Source organism: Emydura macquarii, unplaced genomic scaffold (genome assembly GCF_026122565.2).
Source record: "Emydura macquarii macquarii isolate MOO-44397 ecotype Brisbane River unplaced genomic scaffold, CSIRO-AGI_Emac_v2 contig_1363, whole genome shotgun sequence".
NCBI lineage: Eukaryota > Metazoa > Chordata > Testudines > Chelidae > Emydura > Emydura macquarii.
Window position 1 is genome coordinate 7,499,053 of NW_027131500.1, and position 23,586 is coordinate 7,522,638.

A 23,586-nucleotide genomic window follows, 5' to 3' on the forward strand; every position below is an offset into this window, starting at 1 on the left:
AAATTCACATCCACTGTAAGCTATAGATGTGTATCCCATTTTTGGATCCAAACTTCTACAAATTTTGATGTTTGCTCATTGGTATGTATTATTATGCAGTGAAAAGTAATTGCCCCAGGACTGGGTATGGAATTATTATTTATTGAGCACTTTCCATTTGTGAAGTGCCATACAATACATAGATGAAGAAATGGCTCCTACTCCAAGAATCTTGCAGTCTAAATTAGACAAACAATATACTCAGCCACGTAATTCACTAGCTGTTTGGAGAAATATGAAGTAAACAATGCAGGTTTATTTATTTGGTGGCTTATCTTTGAAAGGCTGCCTAGACAGCTGTAAATCCTGCAGAGTACAAAACTCTGAAAACCCATAGTTACTGAGCTTTGAAGTTTGTTTTTCTTTTTTCTTTTGACGACATGGTTAGAACATCCTCCTGCGGTGTCTAGGACATTTAGTTTGCAAAAGAAATTAAAGGGGAAAATTTGCCAATATCAGTCAGTTAGCTTTTGGCCTAATGGACACTTATCTGGGCAAACCATTAATAACAAAAGGAATTATTTTGTTTAAAAATCAAAATTAAATTAATATGCATAGGAATGACCAATAGGTCAGACTAATGGTCCATCCACCCCAGTATCCTATTTTCCAAAGCAGCACATGCCAGATGCTTCAAACAGAATGAACAACACAGGGCAATTACTGAGAGATCCATCCCCTGTTGTCCACTCCCAGCTTCTGGCAGTCAGAGGATTGATGGACCTATTCTCTGGGAATGTATCTAATTCTTTTTTTGAATCCAGTTATACGTCGGCTTTCACCACATCCTCTAGCAACAAGTTCCAAAGGTTGACTCTGTGTTACTTGGAGAAATACTTCCTTATGTTTGCTTTAAACCTGCTGCCTATTAATTTCATTGGGTGACCTCTGGTTCTTGTGTTAAGGGGTAAATAACACATTCACTTTCTCCACACCATTCATAATTTTACCACATCTTCCCTTAGTTGCCTCTTTTCTAAGCTGTTCCATATCCCTAATCATTTTTTGTTCCCCTTCTTTGTACTTTTTCCAATTCTAATGTATCTTTTTTGGGATGGGGCAAACAACTGCATGCAGTATTCAGGTGTGGGCATACCATGGATTTATAGCATGGCATTATGATAATTTCTGTCTTATTATCTATCCCTTTCTTAATGGTTCCTAACAATCTATTAGGGTTTTTTTTTTTTTTTTTTTTTTTTGACTGCTGCTGCATGTTGAGCAAATGTTTTCAGAGAACTATCCATATTAACACTAAAATCTCTTTCTTGAATGATAACAGCTAATTTGGACCCCATCATTTTGTATTTATAGCTGGGATTATGTTTTCCAATGTGCATTACTTTTCATTTATCAACATTGAATTTCATCTGCCATTTTGTTGCCCAATCATCCAGTTTAGTGAGATCCCTTTGTAATTCTTCCAATCTACTTTGGTCTTCACGATCTTGAATAATTTTGTATTGTCTGCAAATTTTGCCATCTCACCGTTTACCTCTTTTTCCAGATAATTCATGAATGTTGAACAGCACTGGTCCCAATACGGATCCTTAGTGGGCCCCCCATTTACCTCTCTCTAATGTGAAACCTGACCATTTATTTCTACCCTTTGTTTCCTATCTTTTAACCAGTTACTGATCCATGAGAGGACTTTCCCTCTTATCTCACAACAGCCTGTGAAAGGCTGTCTGAAAGTCCAAGGACACGATATCTACTGGATCCCCTTTTTCACATATTTGTTGACACCTCAAAGAATTTTAATAGATTGGTGAGTGTCGGTGGGCCTCCTCAAACCGGCCTGGTCGCTGTGGCCCTGACCCCGGAGGAGGCCACAGCGCCTTTTGTAGGGGAAAATTTCACTCTCCCGTAGTCTATCGCCCCGGCCTCAGCAGGCCGGGCGAGTGAGCCATGAACGGCTCTAGCCCCTAGGAAGGGCGAGTACGTAAACAGTTAAGTGTTTTGGCCCTTAGGCGGGGCGGATAAACAACCAGTTAGTTGCTCTGGCTCTTAGGCAAGGCGAGCCAGCAGTGGTTCTGCTCTGGTAGCAGTAGGGAGGTTGAGGCTCTCCCGGGATGGCTAGGAGAAGGGGGGCTGAAGGAGGACGCAGGCCCACCCACCTCCACTGCGTCCCAGCCCAGGGCCCTAACAGCGGCAAAGGCATTGCCACAGAGCAGGCAGGGCTCCTGCCACAACACGCCGGCAAGGTTGCCCCAACTCAGCCACTGTCTATGGCTTCCCCTGGGATACTTCCTCCCTGTATCCCCCCTGTACCTGCTTCCCCAGGGTCACTGGGGTCCACCTTCCGGGGTAGGCCCACCAGTCCCTCCTCGTCCGGCGGCGACAGTGCAGGGAGCTCCTCTTTGAGGGGCAGTTCCTCTAGGTCACAGGGTTCCGGGAAAGGTTTGGCCTCAGGCAGCTCATCAAGGTCTGGTCCCGACTCTGGGGGCTCGGCGGCCGGCAGCTCCTCCAGGTTCCATCCGGCCTCAGGGGGTGTTACCCACCCAGGGTGCACCGGGGGCTCGGCCCATTCCCGGGGTTCAGGGGCCTGGGTCCGGTGCCGTGGTTCAGGGGTCTCGGCCCAGTCTCTCTGACCGGGTTGTATGGTCCAGCTACGAGATGGCCCTACCCAGTCTCTAGGCCCGGTTTGGTCGGGGGTTGGTTGGAGTCTTGGCTCCGGCCTAGGCCTCAGCCGGCAGGGCAGCATGTCTGCCTCCGGCAGCGGTCTGCTCCAGACTGAGCTCTGGGGCCTGTCTCTTATATTGCGGGTGCCTCGAGAGACTCCGCCCCGCTTTGACTGATTGGGCAGCTCCAGAGGCCCTATCACGGCCCGGCTTTTGGGTTGCCGGGCAGATTGGTCTGCCGGCCCCTTCACAGTCCAGCTGTTTGGTTGTCGGCCAGGCTGCTCTGTGGGACTATCCCCTGTCCAACCCTGTCTATCCCCTGTCCAACCCTGTCCAAAAATAGGCATTACATTAACTGATTCTGTCATAGCGGCTATTTTCAGCAATAAATAGGTTATATACCTCAGTTAGTAGTTCTGCATTTTCATACTTGAGTTCCTTCAGAAATCTTGGGTGAATACCATCTGGTCCTGGTGACCTGTCTGTTTTAAAGTTAATAACATTTCCACAAAATTGTATCACTTTTTAAAATTTCTTGTGAAATAGCTTCCCTATCTGGGTAGTAACACTTGTTAATTTTGAAGAAGAGACAAATGATCTAGTGAGTTATACATATATAAAAAGGAGCCGTTCCAATTTCTGTTCCCACCTCTATGAGATGCCCATATTAGCACAGTTCATAATAATACATAAATATTTTGTTAACATTAGTTTATAAATAGCTAAAAATCCTTACCCTCATTTTACAGCTTGGGCAACTGTGGTTCAGAACGCTTAAGTAACATTTCGCGTTCACACAGCAGGTCAGTAGAGAGCCAGGATTGTGAATCAGGAAAACTGGATTCTAGTCTTAAGCCTGTAGACAACAATGATACTAAGGCAAAAACACTTAACATCACTGAACCTCAGTTTGTCCATCTGTAAAACTGAGACATTGATGTTTGCAAAAGTTGAATAGAAAAAAAAGTCTTCTACCCAATTCTTCACTGACTTGCACTTTGTGCTGTTCAACTCTTCTCAAAGCAAGCACAAAGTAGGCATAAAATGCCCTTCCCAATGAGAATGGAAAGTGTTGATTTGGTAGCATTTTACACCCGCTTTACATATGTGTAGATGATGGCACAGTGTGAGAAGGCAGTGTAGAATCAGGATGAAGATGTCCACAGATACTCACAGGTAGTTAAATAAATCAGATTAAAAAATTGTATCTCAGAAAAGTTAAGTGACTTGTTAAGGGTTGGGGAGAGAGGGAGGCACTGTGGTTTAAAGAATTAGGCATAGACCTAAGTATTAAGAGATGTGGGACCTAAGGGCCTCATCCAAAGTCCACTGAAGTCAATGGAAAGATGTTAGGTGAAATTCTGCCGCTACTGAAGTCAATGGCAAAACTCCCTCTGACATCAGTGGGATTAGATTTTATCCACTAACATCAACAGGATTTGGATCAAGCTCTAATTTTGCTTCAAACACTGATTTTTTGTGGCTCTGCAAAAATATATATTTTAAAATATATAGAGTATTTTACACTGTAATTAACTGAGATATCTCCAGATAAATCAAAGATTTCTTAGGAACTCAGGTGAATCCTGTGGATACAATAACATTTTTCAATGTCAGGCTTTAAATTTGATTTTCAGAAGAAATAATTCACAGGAAAGCAGGGATAATTGAGACATTATTACTACAAGTTGAACAGAACAGGACAATGTAATAATTTAAGGAAGAAGATGCAAGTGTGACAACTTGCAAGGAGCAGCCCTAGTATTTATTGTCTATTGGACTAGGATTAATGCATTCAGTTTAGTCATATTTAGCCATAAAGTTACACAACATAAATACTAGGTCAGTAATGGTGATACAGAATTATAATGTGAACTTTTAAATCCATTATATAGCTTAAGTCTCCTAAGCTTTCTTTGATCTTCCTGGCTGTGAAAGATAAAACATTAACATCCCCTTATCTGAGTTGTTACACAGAAATAATTTATTTAGAAATTGTAAATCATAGACCCCAAAACAACTCATATTAAGTTGAGCATTAAGGTTCCTTGGGTAGGTTGATAAAATTGACATCTTCCCCATTAGATGTCTTATACTGAAGGGCAGAGAGCAGTTCTGAAAGTGTTAGTATCTAGGAGTTTTCTTTAGGATTGTATATATTACTCTTCTTCACAGTTTCATTAAATTATCAAAGACATTTTTTTTCTAATAGCTGATATTTTCAGTTGACTTCTCCATTAACAAATGATTTTCTGGTTAAAACACTTCTTGGGTGATGTCTTTAGAATAATAAGATTGTTTTCATGGGCTTCGGAGTTCACTGGATGCAAACCTGTTCGGAAAACAAAATCACTAATAAAATTGGCAACAGAAATGTAATGCTAATCTGCTACTTTACATTGCAATCTATTCTCTCATTGACATTAAATAATTTTTCCTTACAATTGAATTATGACATTTTATTTTATATCTGTTAACCTTATTAGGCTTCTCTTTTTAATTGGACTGAAGTTCACTCCAGTGCAGATGGCTTTGTCTGCCCACTTCATTTTAAGTATGTCTCTAGCATTTGACATTTGAAAGGTGTAACTTAGCTTTAGCCGTAGGAAAATAATATTTCCAGCAACTAACTGCTGCAGTCTTCAGGGAAACAATGCTATTAACAAGTCATTGTACTTTAATTCCTTCCAGGCCTTTGGGCATATGGCTCATCTCTAGCCAAGTGGCTCTCAAACAGCTCTCGGGACATTTCATGCAAGTGAATGTTCCACAGTAGAAATAGCTTGGCATTGAGCGTGTGTTACATAGAGCATTAAAAAAAAACCCCAGTGCCTACCACTGAGGTAGATGATTTTACAGTAAATACACGATAAAAAACTATGTTGACAATATAACAGATTATTCATCTACTATTGTAAAATGCAGCATTTTACAGAAGATATTTTATTGTTAGAACTGTCAGTTTCAGCATAGCCAGTGGATAAGGAGAAGAAAACTGATATTTCTGCATTCCATGCTCATTTTGAATTTCTAGCATGTTTTTCCCCCCATATAATCTACATGCTTTGCAGTTTTTGAGTGCATGCTTCTGTTTATGCTTCTCTAAAGACCTAATATTCAACTGAATGGACCAAATTCCACCATCAGTTATAGCCTTGGTATTCCATTTATCAAACATTTATATAGTACTGTACATTTACAGACCTTTACAGAACATGGTATGCGATCCCCTTGCCCTGAGATTCTGTCATGTAAATTAGACCAGGCTAAACACAGGACAAGATAAGTGGTTATTGGAGCTTTTAAAGAGGAAAAAGTGAAAAGATGTTGTCAAGGATTGGATATGTGGAGTTGAAGACAGGAAGGACAGTGAAATTGAAAGTGGAGTCAGAAAGGAAGCATGAAGAAGGATTAAGAAAAGAGATGAGAATGTAAATGTAATTTGAGATGGTGGCCGTACAGTGTACATTGAGGAAGAGATATAATACAAGAAGCTAGAGATGGGAGACTAGCAGAGAAGCAAGGCGAATAAGCACATCATTGGCATAAAGGCAGGCGGTTTGAATGGGTATATCTGATGGCAGAATCTTACCAGAAACTTGCATCAAAACAAGGAGGAGGAGATTTAAGCATTATATAGCTTTGTCTGCTAACTGATTAGTACTATTTCTGCTCATGCAAACCATCATATCTCCATTACTATATTTTTAAAACTGTAAGGTTCTAAGAAGACATTACAAATTAAATATGTATTTGTAGCTAAAGCAGGAACTAAGGTGAAACTTCATAGCAGCCTACAGAATGAACGAGGAATTATTTAGAATAATAAATTAAATTATGATTACTTATTATTCGTATTACAAATAATACCAATCAGATGGAGGTCCCATTGTAGAAGGCACAGTACAAATATTTATCATAGTGAGAGAGAGTCTTTGGTGCCAAAGAACTTACTGTCTAAATAGAAAAGATTGACAGAGGAGAAGGGGAGTACCCTTATCTTCATTTTATAAATAGTGAACCACAACACACAGAGACTGGGTTTCAAAGAGTTTAAAATAAAAAAATGGACCATTGAATACCACAGCTGCAGTGACACAGGAGCCAGCAAACAGAGCTGAAAACAGGGGAGTTTGCCAAGGGAGTTTGGGGAGGCAGTGTGTGGTGTTCTGGTATTGTTGGGGTGCTCGTTGGGGGTTGTTTTGGTGGTTTTTTTGTTTTTGTATCTCTCACTGATGGAAACTAGGAGGAAAAGCTATGACAGATACTGAGGCGGTAATGGTAGTCACCCAAGCAGTGGAAGAGACAATGAAGATGACTGGATGTGAAAGCTGCAGGATGTACATGGTCCTGGTGGGAGTACCTCAAAAGAGCTTTGTTTGTATGAAATGCTGCCTCATAGAGCTGATGGAATAGAAGATTCAAGGGTTGGAGATGCAGGTCAAAACTCTAGTTGAGTTTAGAAGAGGGTTAGAGCAGATGATGGAGCAAAGGATTGAGGAGGCTGAAGGGAAAATCCCAGAGCTGCAGATGGAAGCAGAACCAATGAACTCTAAGGGGAGACTGCTGGGTGAGGAAAGTGGTCAGTGGAAGTATGTGACTGCAAGAACCCAGCAGAGGAAGAGACGGGCTAGTCTATGAGTCTATAAGAAAGGACCACTGATTACCTAGTCTGATCTCCTGTATATCACTGACCATTAATTTTCATACAGATACTCATAGATTAAGCTCAGACTTTAAACTAAAGCATTTCAGATTTCAAGGGATTAAACTGTGTGCCAGAGAGAGAGAACCAGATGCCAGCAATGCCTGAGGCCCCTGCAGTGGCAGGACATTTATTAGGTGGAATATACCAAGATGATCCTAGCAGGTTAACCATGCTCCATAGCTGCAGAAGAGTGCAAACTTCCCCCCATCCCCAAGGTCCCAGCTAATGTGATCTGGGGAAAATTTCTTCCTGACCCCAAATCTGTCAATCAGCTTGACCCTGACCACGGGAGCAAAACACACTAGTCAGGCATCTAGAAAGAGGACTCTCTGTCCCCCTTAGAGCAATGGTTCACCCCATCCACTCTCCTGTCTCCAGCTCTGTGCAAGCAATTCAGATCACTGTGTAACAGCAACCTGTTCTCATCAACAACTCCCCACAAATTTGTGTGTCATTTACAAACTTAGCAAATATAGTTCAGTGGTTCCTAAACTTTTCCATGCTGTGCTCACCTCTGTTAATGTGACCCCCAGAGGCAGTGGGTAACCTATCCCTTTCATTATGGCTGTTATCTTCACTGGTGAAAGGTTTTAAGCTTCATGTTTTGGACTGTGGACGTGATTATAGGCTCTCCGGGAACAGGTGCCTTACAGGCAGCTTTAGAGTCCAGATTGTTCAAGGAGGGGGAAAAAATGAAGGTGGAGCCTCCTCAGACAATGCAACATGTTCCATATTAACACCTTTCCCTTCTAAAAGTTTTATTATCTGATTAAAAGAGGGTGTCAGTTCTGTATTTTCCAATTGCATTGCTTCTAAATGAGTTTGCAAAGCTGTTCTGTTCACACGCTGTAATTTTCTCAGCCAAAGCTTCAGAGCAGATACTGAGCTGCATGCTCAGTGCATTAAGTTATCTTTCAGTTCCTGCATTTCAACATCCTGCATAACTGACCTGAGCTTTGTATTCTCTGCTTTCTTGTTTCAATGCTTTGTTGTTTCACAAAAACCTTGTCTGTGACCCTTAAACTCTGAACAACCACTGTTTTAGCCCCTTTCTTATCACCTATTGACAAAAAAGTTGCTTTCAAGAAGTTTAGTCACCACTAAGTGGATTTTGGCTTATGAGGATATCCCCTTCCTTCTGGCCATGTCCAGCCAGATATTTATCAACATGTTTCCGCAGCAACTTCATTGTCCTATACTGCTTAAATCGCTCAATAACCCTACGTCGCAGGCACTGGGAAATTGTATGTTAAAACAATCTGCAAACCGGCTGGCTTACCAGAATGCTGGAATGTTAGACCCACACAGCAGATGGGTCTACTAACTCTTTATTAAGGCAAAACACTAAAAAACAATGATCAGTATGACATTGGCCTCCAAGGGAGCCATGCTAGGTTTAAACAAGGCATACTGCAAAGAATGGGACAGGCAAAAGCCCTAAATACTGGTGTTTTTTCTCCCATAAGATATACCAAGCCAGCAACAAACAGCATCTGATCACCTCAATGGTCATTCAGAAAACAAAACACTTTAAACTATCCAGCCCTTTGGCTAGCACCCAGACAGCCAAGTCAAATATGATGTGGGGATTACTTATCTTTATCCACCATATGTAAAAAAGATCTACCAAACTCAAAGGATCAGATACATGACCTAACAGGTCAATGAATAGTTCAGATCTTAGCCAAATACATGCTAAAAGCCAATGCTTATTAACTAAACTAATATTTATTTTATAAAAGGAAAGAGTAATGGTTAAAAGCACAGTATAGATACACAGATGAAAATTAAGTTCCTAGATCTGTTTCAAAGTAGAGATGATAAATAAATTGCAAAGTTCTTAAATTACAAAGTGTCTGAAATTTCCAAACAGTTTGGGGGTCATCAGTTTTTGTTTAGAACTTCTTTCATTAGAAATCCAGTCCAGAGAAATGAAGACTAAATAGTCCATGTACAGAGTTCATTCAAATTCTTCAATGAGAATTAGCAGGGTGATTCCAGGCTGGTGCTGGGATCCCAATCTTGTGATCCAAACTTTCCCTGACAAGCTTGGACAGATTTGAGATAAAAGATCAGTCCATTAGAGTCTTTTATTGATCCATGCAGGCTGACATATCTTCTTGACAGCTGGTACCTCCTCAAACATGAATAGGAAATGATACTTCAGAGCCACAACTAATCACCTATGTCCTGTACACACAGGTAACTAGTTACATTAGCACAAGGTAATTGGCAATCTACAACCATTCACAGGTATTTACTACTTAAACTTCAAAGAGAAATAAAAGCAATAGTATTGTTGCATTCAAGTTCCATCTAAATGTTAATCTGTTCCTTTTGAACTCTTAATTAATAGAACAGCGATAGACAGGAAAGCAGTTTATCTATATTGTTAACCTCCAACCAAATATATGTAAACATCAAATAACTACCAACAATACACTTGCATATCAAAGCTCTAGTTTACTTATAGGGACTGACCCTCACTATCATTTGTATTTTCCTTTAACATATCTTTAAAGGTCAGATTTGGGCCATGCAATTTGCAAAGCTGCTTAAGCTTTTTTGGCCCAGTGTCACAATCAGTTTCTTAGAAGTGGGAAGCACATCAGGATGCTCTCACCGCAGTCACCTCCAGCACTGGACAACACACTGTTTTAGCTTCTATTTGCTAGGTTGACTATTTATAACTTGTGTTATCTTTTCTTATGCACGTGTACTTAGTTTTTCATTTCCGTATCAATTCTCCACCCCATCTGTGTAAGTTTTGTGGTAACTCAAACTGGGTCTTTTCTAGCTCTGGTTGCTTGCATCTTCTGTTTTCCTCTGAAACAGGATTACTTTGCATCTTTCTTACACATGCACAATACTACTAAACATGTTAACTCTGCAATTTCTTACACATGCACAGTTCTACTTATGCTTAAAATTTTGTCAGAACAAGCTTTTTCAGGCCAGAATATGCAGCTGAACCCAACAAAACCAGTTCAGTTATTTGTCAAAAAAAAACCCTGAAATATATTGATCTTTTTGCTGCCATTAATGACCTGGCAAAAGGGTTGCACCCCAATGAATAGAGCTAGTATTGCAGGGGTTCTCAAACTGCGGGTTGTGACCCCTAAAGGAGTAGTGAGCTTATTACATAGGAGTTGTGAGTCACCCAGCTCTGAAGGCAGCGTCACCAGCAGCAGCAGCGCAGAAGTAAGGGTGACAATGGAATGCTAAGTCTGCTGTGAAAAGTGACATTAACCAAGTTTCCTTGCACCCCCCCCCGGTATTAAACAATAACTATTTTTAAAAAGTACTTTTCTGCTTATAACAATAATTTTATAATGTGTTTTAGTCTTAATTTAAAAGCAGTGAGAAAAGGTAAATACTTTTAGCATTTAAAATAGTATTAAACATAAAAAAATGTTTTTAATTTACAAATGGGAGGGGTCACACTCAGAGGCTTGCTGTGTGAAAGGGATCGCCAATACAAAAAGTTTGAGAACCACTGCAGTATTGTTTGGGAACCATAGCTCTCCTTTCACTGTCAACATTCCCCACTATCCTCCCAGAACAGATTACTTACACATATTTTAGAGAGCATTCTTCATACATTTAAAATTTGCAGACAGGATTTATATTCATTTGTTTCAGATTTAACATTAAGTTTTTGTATCATTTGGTAGCAAGGTAGTGTAGTTTGTTATAAATAGAAATACATTGTATTTTGTCATCGATCAGAGCAAGCAGCTCTGCCTTTTTTCAAGGATAGAAATGAAATTTGGTGTCTGCTCCCAATTAATATCCAATCAAACTCAAAGAGGTGAGATGCCATAGCAAAGGGCTTTGACCTTTCTTGTATATTTCCATTTAATGTGCGTGGAAGCATATTCCCTCAGTACAAAGCTGAAAGGTACAGATAAAGATAATGGTAATTGCACTTTAGAAACTGATAAGATCAGATCAGATAATTGACAAAAGATGTACTTTAATAAATGAGCCTGGGTAGGCAGTAGATAAAGTACAGTATTCATTGAAACTCAAGGAAACAAATAAATGATTTCTATACCAGCACAGGAAAGGCTATTCAATACCCAGATAAAGCTAAAGTGAAAGGCTTGACTCTGAATTCAGTTTGTAGCCCTCACTGAGCCCAGATGGATCTCAAGTTTTTTAAAGTTGCCAGTGAAAAAGATGTAGTGAGTGTCAGGCTGAGTGTCACTATTTAACACATCACTTCAGACCAGCAAAATAAAAACAAAAAACGGCACCAAAAACAACCCCTCCCCCCCAACATTGGTCTTCAGGTGAGTGTAAATGCATGGGGTGCATATTAGTCTCTCATAGAAACACAAAGGAATGATTCAAGTAAATATTACTTAGTTACAATGATTGACATTTATTGATTCTTTAGAAATCCAGATACCAAAGTGTGCAAATGTAACTGAACATTTTTGGGTTAACATGTTTGAGTCAAAAATAGTCCTACTATTCAGGCAAATATACAACTTTATCTTCAAGAGGTACAACTATATTTTCCCCGGTGATGTCACAGTATCATTTGGATGAGGCACTGCATATATCCTACTGGCACTAGAAAAACATCAGGATTATTGTCTAAAAATTATATACTGTAATGTATAAGAAAAAGCTTCAGAAATTGTCAAGGTACAGTTTTAATCCATGTAACTCAATTGACTTAAGAGGACTTATTTTAGTTTCACATCAGTGTAATTAAGATCAAATCAAGTCTAAAGGTCCCAATTTAAGGTTTAGGATCTTGGGAGGTGTAATTTTGCAGGTATTTTCTATATAATCAAGTACTATAGTATTACTTTGTCCTGTATAGTATGAACTCATAGAGCATATATAATAATGTTACAGTTATAATATTGTAACTAATACTCAAAGGCATTTACATACTATGGGGCAATTGACATAAGGATTCCAATATGGAACCTGTAAAGGAAATTTGGGCCCCTTAATCTAGCAGGATTTTTAAATGTGTCAACAAAGGAGAACTGGTTGATATAATTTATTGGAGCTTTCAAAAAGCCTTTGACAAGTCTCTGGTAAGAGTCTATTAATGAAAGTTGGTAGCCATGTGCTGAGAGAGATATGGTACTGTTATGGATTAGAAACAGGCTAAGGTACAGAGAGCAAAGAACAGATAAAAATGGTCAGTTTCCAATATGGAAAGTGGTTAACAGTGGGAAGTCCAAATCATTGAGGCTTTCATCTCTTAGGAAGAGTTATAGGGAAATTCCTGGGGAATTTTAGGATAATTCAAAACTTTTCCTGTTCTCTCTCTCTGGTTTTTGGGGTTTTTTTTTGTTTTTTGTTTTTGTTTTTTTTTTTGGAGGCGGGGGAAGCGATATGACAAAAAGAGGAATTACATTTGGTTATATATTTATGAGCATGTTTGGATATTTTTCAAGTTTCCATTTCACTCTAATTATACCATTTCACAAGTGTAAAGTGACAGCATAAGAATCTATTTTACTCTGAAAGAATGTTTAGCTGGCAGACTCACAGAATAAGAGTTTTCCATAAATCAAAAACATTGTAAAGAAAGCAAGAAGCAGAAGAGTTCTGTAGGCAATGTTTAATTTTATCTGTCAATTATAGATACAAAATGAAAAAGTAACAACTCAAAGGTTTTATCTGGGCAATTTGAAAATGACAAAAACAATCTGAACAACAAACAAGGGTCACTTTGGGGTCACAGTTAAATTCCCAAAGTTGATGGGTTGCTAACTAACAGAACCCTTCAGTTTACATTTTCTTGTTAATAGTCTCGGTTTTCACAATTTCTTTACAATAACAATCAACTATTTCTTGGTGAGGCATGTTGGTAGTAGGAAATAATTGGCTACAGACAATTTGAGGCTCATTGGATAGATAGGTAAACAGCAGGAATAACAAACTCATGTAATGACACCACACAACTAACCTATTAAACATTTTGCTAATGTACCACAGCAAGAAAAAATATGCTCTTTGGTCTTGTGCTAAAAGCTATACTCATATTTTCTTATCTACAAAGAGTTCATGTACAAAACCCTAAAATCATATGCACACTAAACATTCTATTCTGGACTTGAAAGGAAAGGATATGAAATTAGTAGACTCAGAAGTTCACTAGTCTTTCTTTTCTTATGTCTATTTACACATCCAAAATCCATTCAATTATTTGTAAATAAATATAAATAAAAATCAAATGCTTGAACATTCTTCTCTTTTAATTATATGAAGAAAAAATGATGTGACATCCTATGTTGACAAATTATTAGAATTTATTTGCAGCAAATGAAAACAGCAGCAAGGGGGCAGATTTCAGTTTCAAGCTTCCAGGGATTTGAGAGAGTGAAAGATAGTTTTAATTACTTAAGAAATTCTCCAGAATTTCCATAAGTTTATCTCAGAATACTGAAACATGTCTGACAGCTATTTTGATGTGTGACAGTTTTGGAGTGTAATTTTAATTATGGTTAAAGAAATCATGGATTTATTATGTGTATTGTCAAGTAGATATATTAATAAACTCATATTGGCACTTCTCAGAAATTTTCATGATAACTGTTTCAATGGAAAAAAGTGTTTTTTTCTCAAAACTATATTTTTGAGAAATTATCTGCTTTCCATGGAAAATGTTGATATTTCATTAAAAAGACAAACAAAAACTACAAAACAGTTTTTGGCCAAACATTTTGCCATGGAGTAGAAATTGTCCATGGAAAAATACACCATTCTGTGATTAGCTATAATTGATATGTCTGACCTAGAGATGGCATCCATGATGCATGTTCAGATATTATACATTAGTTGGACATTTTAAAAGCTTTATTTTTATTTTAAGAAAGATTAAACCTTGTGTTTCAGGGCTTAATCCCTTCTCTACTTTGAACAAATAAGGGGGTGTGTGTGTGTGAGTGAGAGAATTATCCAAAATCTGCTTAACCTGGAGTTCTGTTATCTTCCTATGGCCACTATCAGAGACAGGATACTGGACTAGATGGATGTTTTTTCTGATCCAATAGGACAATCCTTATGTTTCCATATTTGGATAGTTATGGAAGTCAGGCTCATCCACAGTGTAATTTTTGTATATAGGGAAAATCCTTCCCCAAAATACAACATGCTTACCAGTATTTTAAGTCTCTTCTTACAGTTTAAACTCAGGGCCAGATTCTGATATCCTGATTCATGTTGAATAGTTCTTGCACCATGAGTTGTTCCACTGAAGTCAACATGAGTACCCAGGAAGTAAGTTGCTACTAAATTGGAGTGTGTATATATCAGAATCCAGCTCTAAATGAGAGTATTACCTGGATAAGTCATGCAAGAGCAGGCCTTGTCTATATTTTGTTGATATTAATAATAAAAATAATTGTGTGTGTATTATGGTAGTGCCCAGAGACCAATCAAGTACCCCTTGGTGCTTGGCACTGAAAAAACACAGAGTAGTAGAGTCCCTGACCTGAAGAGCTTACAGTCTAAATAGAGAAGACAGACAAATTGTGCACAGAGTGAACTATGTGATGATGGCCTGCAATTGTCATGTTAATGAGACAATTAGAAAATTGGACATAAAAGTTTGGTGAAGAGGCAATAAGGTAAACAGAAAAACAAGGATAGGAAGATGGGACATTGAAGGGAGGAAGGTGAAAGATAAAACGGGGTGAAAAGGATGGTGTATGTGGAGTGAGGCTGATGTGAGGAGACTAAGAGGGAGAGAACAGGTGGGGTTGGAGCAAACAGCAAATCAGCACAAGGTTAAGAAAATCGAGTCAAAACTAACATGTGCCACGGGTTTGCAGGGAGGATCTAAGAACCTTATCCCTAAAGTAAGGGAGAAGCTAACAGGGGCCAAGTAAGAAGAGGCCCAGGGAAGAAACAGCAAGGAATTGAATCAAGTAGTACTTGGATGCTGTTTATAGGGTCTCTGGTTTGGAACCTGTAGTAGTGAGTGGGACTGGGTTCCCCTACAAGCCATAGATAAAGTAAAGTAAACCCCAAGAAGGGTAAGAATCCTCTTTGGGAGCCTGAACAAAGGGCTGAATTTAAAGGGCCCTGAGCTGGGGCTGAAGACCCAAATGAGGGGAAAGAGACTGCTTATTTGTTGAACTCTAATACCACCAAAAGGTTTCAGGTGGACTTTGGATTAAAGTTCTGGTAAAATCAGTTGGCTACCTGCAAGGGGCACCAGGATGAGAAGGACTCTGATACCATACCCAGCCAATTTGCAGTGTTCAAAAGGTGAGTGCCTCATTACAGCCAGATTCTGATACCCTTAAACTCATGTTAAGTAGCACATTAGTCTTGAGTGGTCCAACTGAAGTCAATAGGACTAGTCATGGTGTAAAACACTGCTATTGAACAGTAAGAGTATCAGACCCTGGTCTTTATGTTTTGAATGATAAAGAAAGAGAAAAAACTACTTTGTTGTTGTTATTTGTGAAGAAAAAAGTAATACCAAGTCATACACACTAAAAAATTGAAGTAAAAATTTCAAACTGTCTACTCTAATTAGCGAGGACTGAATAGTAAAAGACAAAAAAAAAAAAATTGGTCTGTTGATGTTTTTGTGAATAAAATCAGCCAAGTTCACATCAGCATAATTCATGAGATTAATGTTATTTATTTGCAAGAATTCACTATTAGGTATTCATGAAATTACAACTCCTGAAAGTTTCACAAATTTCAGCACAGGTGTAAGTGATTGCCCTAAAATTACTACCAGAATTGTGTTTGTTTTCCATTATTCTGCTGTTTTAAACGTTTGTCTTCTAATGAGGAAAAATACCATATGACTTACATGAGCAATCACATTACATTAATAACAAACAATCAAAGCAAACGCTCAGTGAACAGCCCATTGTCAGGAAAATGCTAAACAAATTTGCAAATAACCAGAATCAGCTTGCAAAGGATTTGATAACCAAAATTGTTCTAAAAATGTAATGAATATTATTCATAATGAGTATTTCAACCAGATCTTGTTCAATTTAAGTGCTATGTGATTTCTCAATAAGGTACCAGGGTAATATCACTGAAAACACTATAACTGAAATATTGAATCAGTTTTATGGTACATCTGCAAATTGTTTAAACCAAAAAGCATCACAGCTTGTAGTAAGCATTTAAGTCACTTAGTAGCATAAAGGCCATATGCTCCCCTCAACTATACAGCAAACACAAAAACAGATTGGTGCAAGTTACACACAAGAGTATCTGGAAAGATCACATTGTAGAAAAACACGGTTGTGTCATACAAAGTCATAGCTCAGATGCAGGAGTTGCCATGTCAGACTGGATTAGTGGGTCCATTTAGTGTTATGCCATGTGTCTGAAAGCGGTGAATATCAGATGTCTCAGGAAATGGTGCAATAAAAGTCCTGCCATGGAAAGTGGTAGAAAAGGCTGCCAATAAGGGAACTATTTATAATTCTTGTCAGCTAGTGGTTAGCTTATGCAGTGAAGCATGAAGGTTTAAACCCCTTACACTGGATTTAGAAAAATGCACCTGTGGAGGTTCTTATTATGTGTTCTGTAAATCAGCATTTCCTTTCATTTATTTTAAACCAGTTGTCTTTTACCTTCATTGGCTATTCCCTTGTTCTTGTAAACTTGTAACATATCTGCTTTAATTTCCTACCTGAGTTAATGAGAACTAAGTCAACAGAATATCCTGTGCAACTGAAATCATGTGGTTTACACTGATTCCAGGAGCTCCAGACACTCACAAAGTACATCTATCTTCCTCACCCATGGAACTGAATGACAGCCAGCAGCCAGGGGCCTGCCAAAGCAAACAACAGTATGCACCAGACTCCTTCCCTATCAGCAAGTCTACACCTGCCTTCATTGCTTACCTGCAAGCTATCTGTACTACATTTCCCTTGTTTCTACTGCCTTGTCTAGTCAAGCCCCTTGCCCTAAATTATGTAGTTGCCTGATGGGATGTTGTATCATAAGATACTACCTGACTTCTTGTAGACTTTCTGCTCTATTTCAGACACTTGTACAATTAAGAACACAGAAGGTACAATGTGGCTCATAGATAGACGGTGAAAAAACAGAGGACCAGATTCAAGGTGATGTATGAAGTGGTGCTAGCCATACTTCAGTACGTAGATGTATGGGGGTTTACTACTTTAATCCTTATTTCTACTGCCACAATTCACAACAGTTATTTCACTGAGTGACTATTTATATTACTATTGTAGAACTATTCATTAAGGAACTAGCTGGAGCAATCTCAGAACCATTAGCAATTGTCTTTGAGAACTAACGGCTGACAGTGAGGTCCCGGAGGACTGGAGAAGGGAGAATATAGCACCTATCTTTAAAGAAGAGGAGAAAAGATGACCCAGGGAACTATAGACGAGTCAGCCTAATTTTGATAGCTGGAAAGATACTGGAACAAATTATTGAACAATCAACTTGTAAGCACTTAGAAGATAAATGAGTTTTAAGGAATAGCCAGCATGGAGATGTCAAGATAAATCATACCAAACCAAGCTAATTTCCTTCTTTGACAGTTATTTGCCTACTGGATAGGGTGGAAACAGTAGTTGTGATATATCCTGATTTTAGTAACGCTTTTGACACATCCCACATGACAGTCTCATAAGAAAACTGAGGAAATGTGATCTAGATTAAATTAATAAAAGGTGGGTGCAAAGTGGGTTGAAAGACCATACTCAGAGTACTCATCTGGGCTATGCTGTCAAACTAGGAGGACATATCTGGTGGGGTCCCACAGGGTCAATCCTGGGTTCAATATTTTCATTAATTACTTGAATAATGGAGTTGAGAGTATGCTTATAAAGTTTGTAGGTGACATACAAACCAAGCTGGGAGAGGTTACATACACTTTAGAGAACAGGATTAGAATGGCAAATTGGAGAATTGATCTGAAATCAAGATGAAATTCAGTAACGACAAGTGCAAAGTACTTCACTTAGGAAGAAAAAATAAATCAAATACACAAGTAGAAAATGGGGAATAACTGGTTAGGTGGTAATATTGCTAAAAGGTTCCATCCAACAATATAATGCAGCTGCAAGAAGGGCTAATATCGTTCTGGGGTGTATTAACAGGAATGTCATAGGTCAGACATTCCCACAGGGGAGATAATTGTCCTGCTTAACTCGGCACTAGTGAGCCCTTAGCTGGAGTACTATGCTCAATTCTGGGGCCACACTATAGGAAAGATGTGGACAAACTGAAGAAAGTCCAGAAGAGAGCAAAAAAAAAAAAAAAAAAGGTTTTGTAAACCTGACTTATGAGGAAGGTTAAAAGAACTGGGCATGATTAGCTTTGAAAAAAGAAAACTGCAGGGGGAGATTTGATAAGTCTTCAAATAAGTTAAGGGCTGTTATAAAAAAAATTGGTGATCAATTTTTCTCCATGTCCAGTGAAGGTAGGACAAATAATGGGCTTAATCAGCAGCAAGGGAGATTTAGGTTAGATATTAGGAAAAACTTGATAACATAGTTATACTCTGGAATAGACTTCCAAGGGAGGTTGTGGAATCCCCATTGTTGGAGGTTTTTAAGAACAGTGTGGACAGACACACATCAGAGATGGTCTAGATTTACTTGATCCTGCCTCTGCACTGACAATGATCTCTTGAGGTCCCTTCCAGCCCTAAATTTATATTATTTTTCTGAGGTTTAATTGCACAGTTGGGGTACAGAAGTCTTGCTTACATCTCTGACATAGGCATTTTCATTTGATCACAAGACAGGCCAAATCTTTAAAAGGCCCCTAAAAATGTCCTTCTAAACTTGTGGGTGCCCCATTTTTACATGAAACCTCTTCATTTGCCAGTGCTAAGCAGGTGTAGATAAATTCTACAACCTATTTTGTATGCACAAACATGCTCTGGCAAATACGAGCAGGTTTTCACAGGTCTTTAGAAAAATTTGACTTGTGACATGCAACTAAAGGTAGCAAATGGACTTGAGATGGGCCTGAAACAAAACCCTAATTCTGATGCTTGGAGTATTCAGAATCTGAAACTGGACATGCGTACAAATTTCACATCTGGCCTATCTTTATAATGGCCCAAAACAAAAACCCACAAACTCTGGGAAGTTCAAAGATCAGACCTAGATCCGTACTCTGCACTTGGATCAGACTTCCCTCAGTCTAAAACAACAGTTGAATGCTGAGCATCACAGATTTATTGTACTATTTAACTCATCAAGATATCGTTGTTGATAGAGAAAATGATCTATTATTTTTTGTAAGAAAAGTTGCAGACAAGTAACATGCCTTCATGCTCCATTAGCAAATTTTCACTGACAATGCTCCCTATTCATTGTTTGCATGAGAACCAAAGTAATAAATGTTTTATTACTCCTAGCAGAATTAAACAAACATTTTTCTTTGGAGCACCTTTTAACAAGCTATGAGTGGTTTAAATTGAGGCAAGATTTGCAGTCACAGAGACTAGGACTGCATATAAAATGTGTGTATGTGTCTGCGTAGTCGGTGAGGGGAAGGAAAGAGAGCTCCTAGAAAGGTTCCATGGGCTTGTCACAGACTCATAGAAATGTAGGGCTGGAAAGGATCCTCAGAGGTCATATAATTCACTTTCTCTCCCCCCTCCCATTGCATTGAGATGGATTAAAGCTTGTTTTACTAAAGAGTTGAAAGACATCTTGCTGCCAGTAAGCCATGCTTTTTAAATTTACAGTACAGCCCTAATATATTAAGATCTTTCTAACCAGAAAAGAAAGCAAAGTCCTCTCTCAGAGCAGCTCTTCATGTGTCCTTAATTTAAATGCATTCTTTTGTACCCATTGTCAACCACTCCCTGACATCCAGTTTAAATCACATGCAAGGGAAAAGTGACAATTTTAGTGTGCAAGTGAAAAACAATCTTGATACAGCACAAAGTTGGATGATCTTTTATTCTGATAATGTCCTTTTAGTAAGTGGGATTATGTACAGTGCAAAGTACTCTTCTATTCATAGTGTTGTTTGCTTACTATCAAATTAAGCAGATAAAACAAAATTATCTTCTTAATGTAAACCTATTCCTTAAACTGTTAGTAATCTTTCACACCCAATACATGTGCATTGTCAACTGTCCGTTCCATCTTACTGGAGGAAGATCAGCATTTAAATTTGGTGCTGAGCCCCAAAATGCCATACTGGGTTAACCAACAAACCTCATTAGATCTTAGTGAATCTTGGCCTCTAGTTTTCAGGAGCATGGTGAAACTCATGTTTCATGTCAATTAGGTTTGCACCATCAACACTTTGTTGTTGTTGGCTTATTTTGCAGGGGAAGGGAGGAGAACTCAATAGAAAATGGACCTCTAATGTGACCTAATTCCTATAATAAGATCAATAACTTATGGCAGAGCTTTAATAAAGACATCTAATCTTGATTTAAAGATTTAGAATGATGGAGAATTTACCACATCCATTGATAATCTGTTCCAATGCTTAATTATCCAAACTATTAACAATGGGAATCTTATTTCCAGTCTGAACATCCAGCCACTGGATCTTGTTATGCCTTTGCCTAGCAGATAAACAATCCTCTAATATCAGGGCCCTAAAATCTTTTTACTGTCTTTTGACAGAAGAGCCAGCAGCCAAACCATGGTTTCTGAAATTAGGGGAAATTCAGATATGCAATTGTCCATTCAAAGCATGTACAGTGTATGACATAGACTATATAATTTATTTGAATTTGGTCAAGGTCTTTTGTGCACATACTGTATACCCAAGCACAGAGAAGTATTATTAATAAACCTTTTGAAAGTCAACAAGAACTCCTATTCTAATGATAAAAAACACTGTGTGGCATTCACTTATCCAATCATAAAAGACTGCTGGCTAATGCCATAGGGCCTTCTCTAACACAAAATCAATGATGGAAATAATTGCAAACCATCTCAATACACTTTTCATGATAGATTTGCATGGGTTTTTTGTTCATCATAGATTAATTCTCACAGCAAAAATGCAAGGGATGGCAATGAAAGTTAATCAGATTCTTTATACATTTGGAGTATAAAGTCATGATTTGCAAACAGATGCCACCTTGCAACCATAGTTCTTTCCTGTGCCATGTGCAGGAGAACTGCAATGTTTCAGTTATCACTGTGCAGTAAGTTTTAAAGCTGATTTTTTTAAAAATATCTGTCACTGTACATTGTCCTGGGCCATTTGATGTGCGAGATATAGGCATCCTGGACAGTCTTTACGGGGCTGAGTTCAATATGGTATCAGATGAGTGTGTCCATAGTCTTCTGAGTTCCTTGAGGAACATCACATGCAGTTCTGATCCTTATCCAACAAAACACAAATGGCTGTGCAATCAATTTGTACAAGCATTATCAATACCACATTCCTTAAGGGGGTGCAGATCATTTTAAATAGGCAGAGACTCAGCCTTCCCCTCCCGCAAAGCAGCTTTTTTTTGACAGCGTAGTGCTTGCCAATTACTATCCACTACCAACCCTCCTTTTGGGAAAGGCAATTTAGTTCAGGTGAATTTGAACGTCACCACCACTCCAGGAAGGTTTCTATGTGTCTTGCTTTTGTGTCTGGAACAGCGTTCCAATTCTTCAAACTTACCTGGGAAGTAGGAGTCATTGAGGTAATGGGCAAACATTTCACCATCAAAGGATTGGAACTGTAGCATACCTTAAAATATCCTATTTCCCTTGAATAAGTAAAACTTCGAGAAGATCACTTCTACCGATGAAACAGAGTAAAATGAGAATATTGTTTCTGCCCTACTGGTTACAATGCTTAAATTGCTAGCTGGGTGTATTGGAGCTAACTCATCCTCATCAAGGATATCAATAGACTCTTTTTTGTTCCTGATAATTAGAGGGATTTGTCTGGAGACACAGGTCAGATTATGTTCATGTCCTCTCCATGTGTATGATGTGGTTTGGAAAGTATTCTTTTTTCATTGGGCCAATTGGCACATACTACACCTTTATTTATCCTATGATAAACTGGCAACTGCAGCATGTGCCGTCATGACCACAAAGCTCAATTATCTCCCACTTCACAAGGATTACAGCCCAACAGTTCAGCTAAATGTAGTTTACTTAGAATACCAAAACATACTTGCAAATGGCTTGAGCAATCATGATCCTGTTATGTTCAACCCATACCTTTTATATAAAAGCACTCAAACATGTTGCTCAGAGTAAGCATCTGCTGTAGATAAGTTATATTGGCTGATTGCAAAGAGAGCGGTTCCTTGATTGGTTTTAAAAGCCATAAACAAGACAGATTTTGGGTATTTTTGAGACCACTTCCCAGGAGCTTGTCCCAATGTCAGCTCTTTATTAATGCCAGTACTTTAAATTGATACACAGTTATGTCTTTAATATAATTATAGGGTTAAAAGGGACTGCAAGAGCTCATAATCCTGACAAAAGGAAGAAATTAGAACAATAGAATGCAAACCCTGGACTTCAGGAAAGCAGATTTTGACTCCCTCAGGGAGCTGATGGGAAGGATCCCCTGGGAGGCTAATATGGATGGGGTGAGGGAAAGGAGTCCAAGAGAGTTGGCTGTGTTTTAAAGAAACTTATTGAGGGCGCAGGAACAAACCATCCTGACATGCAGAAAGAATAGCAAATATGGCAGGTGACCAGCTTGGCGTAACAAAGAAGTTGTTGATTCTGGACACTTTGTGATTAGTGTGAATACCAGTGACACACGGTACGCCCGATTTGCAGATCAATAAAGTTTAATGTGCAAGGTTTTTTATAAATATACTAGCTAGATACAAAGCCTAAAATTAACTATAATATATCATACTCACTAAGCCTGGAGAGCTAAGCAGTTACTCAGAAGGCTGTACACAGGAACGGCTTTCTTCAGGGGCCCCACCAGGGAGTCAGTGGCCTCTGGTCCAACCAGCAGCACCTCCAACGGAGTCAGGTGTTGATGGAGCGCCCCCATTTGTCTAAGTAGTGACTACTTATACCCTTCCATAAACAACCTTCACCTAATTATCTCTCTCATTATCATATATGCTAATTACCTACATTGGTTTACCACCCTTAACTACATTTCATTCTCACCATAATAATTGGGGTTGTCAAAACAACAACATCTGGTGATAGGAGGGGCAGAATAAAAGTATGCCCCTTGGCAATAAAACAGCGTACCCCCAGACGTTCAAGGATAACGGTGATGGGAACAACAAGTTATCTATGTTCAGCTGCAAGCATA

The 23,586-nt window shown here is 38.7% G+C and overlaps 1 long non-coding RNA gene across 1 annotated transcript in view; it reads right to left on the bottom strand.

Annotated features, from left to right (window-relative positions):
* Window positions 1-4,409: 4,409 nt before the first annotated feature.
* The window catches only part of LOC137155584 (uncharacterized), a 109,115-nt gene continuing 89,938 nt past the window's right edge, over window positions 4,410-23,586 (bottom strand). Inside the window, exon 3 of the long non-coding RNA XR_010920554.1 lies at window positions 4,410-4,992. This is a non-coding gene — a long non-coding RNA (uncharacterized lncRNA). The remainder of the gene's footprint in view (window positions 4,993-23,586) is intronic.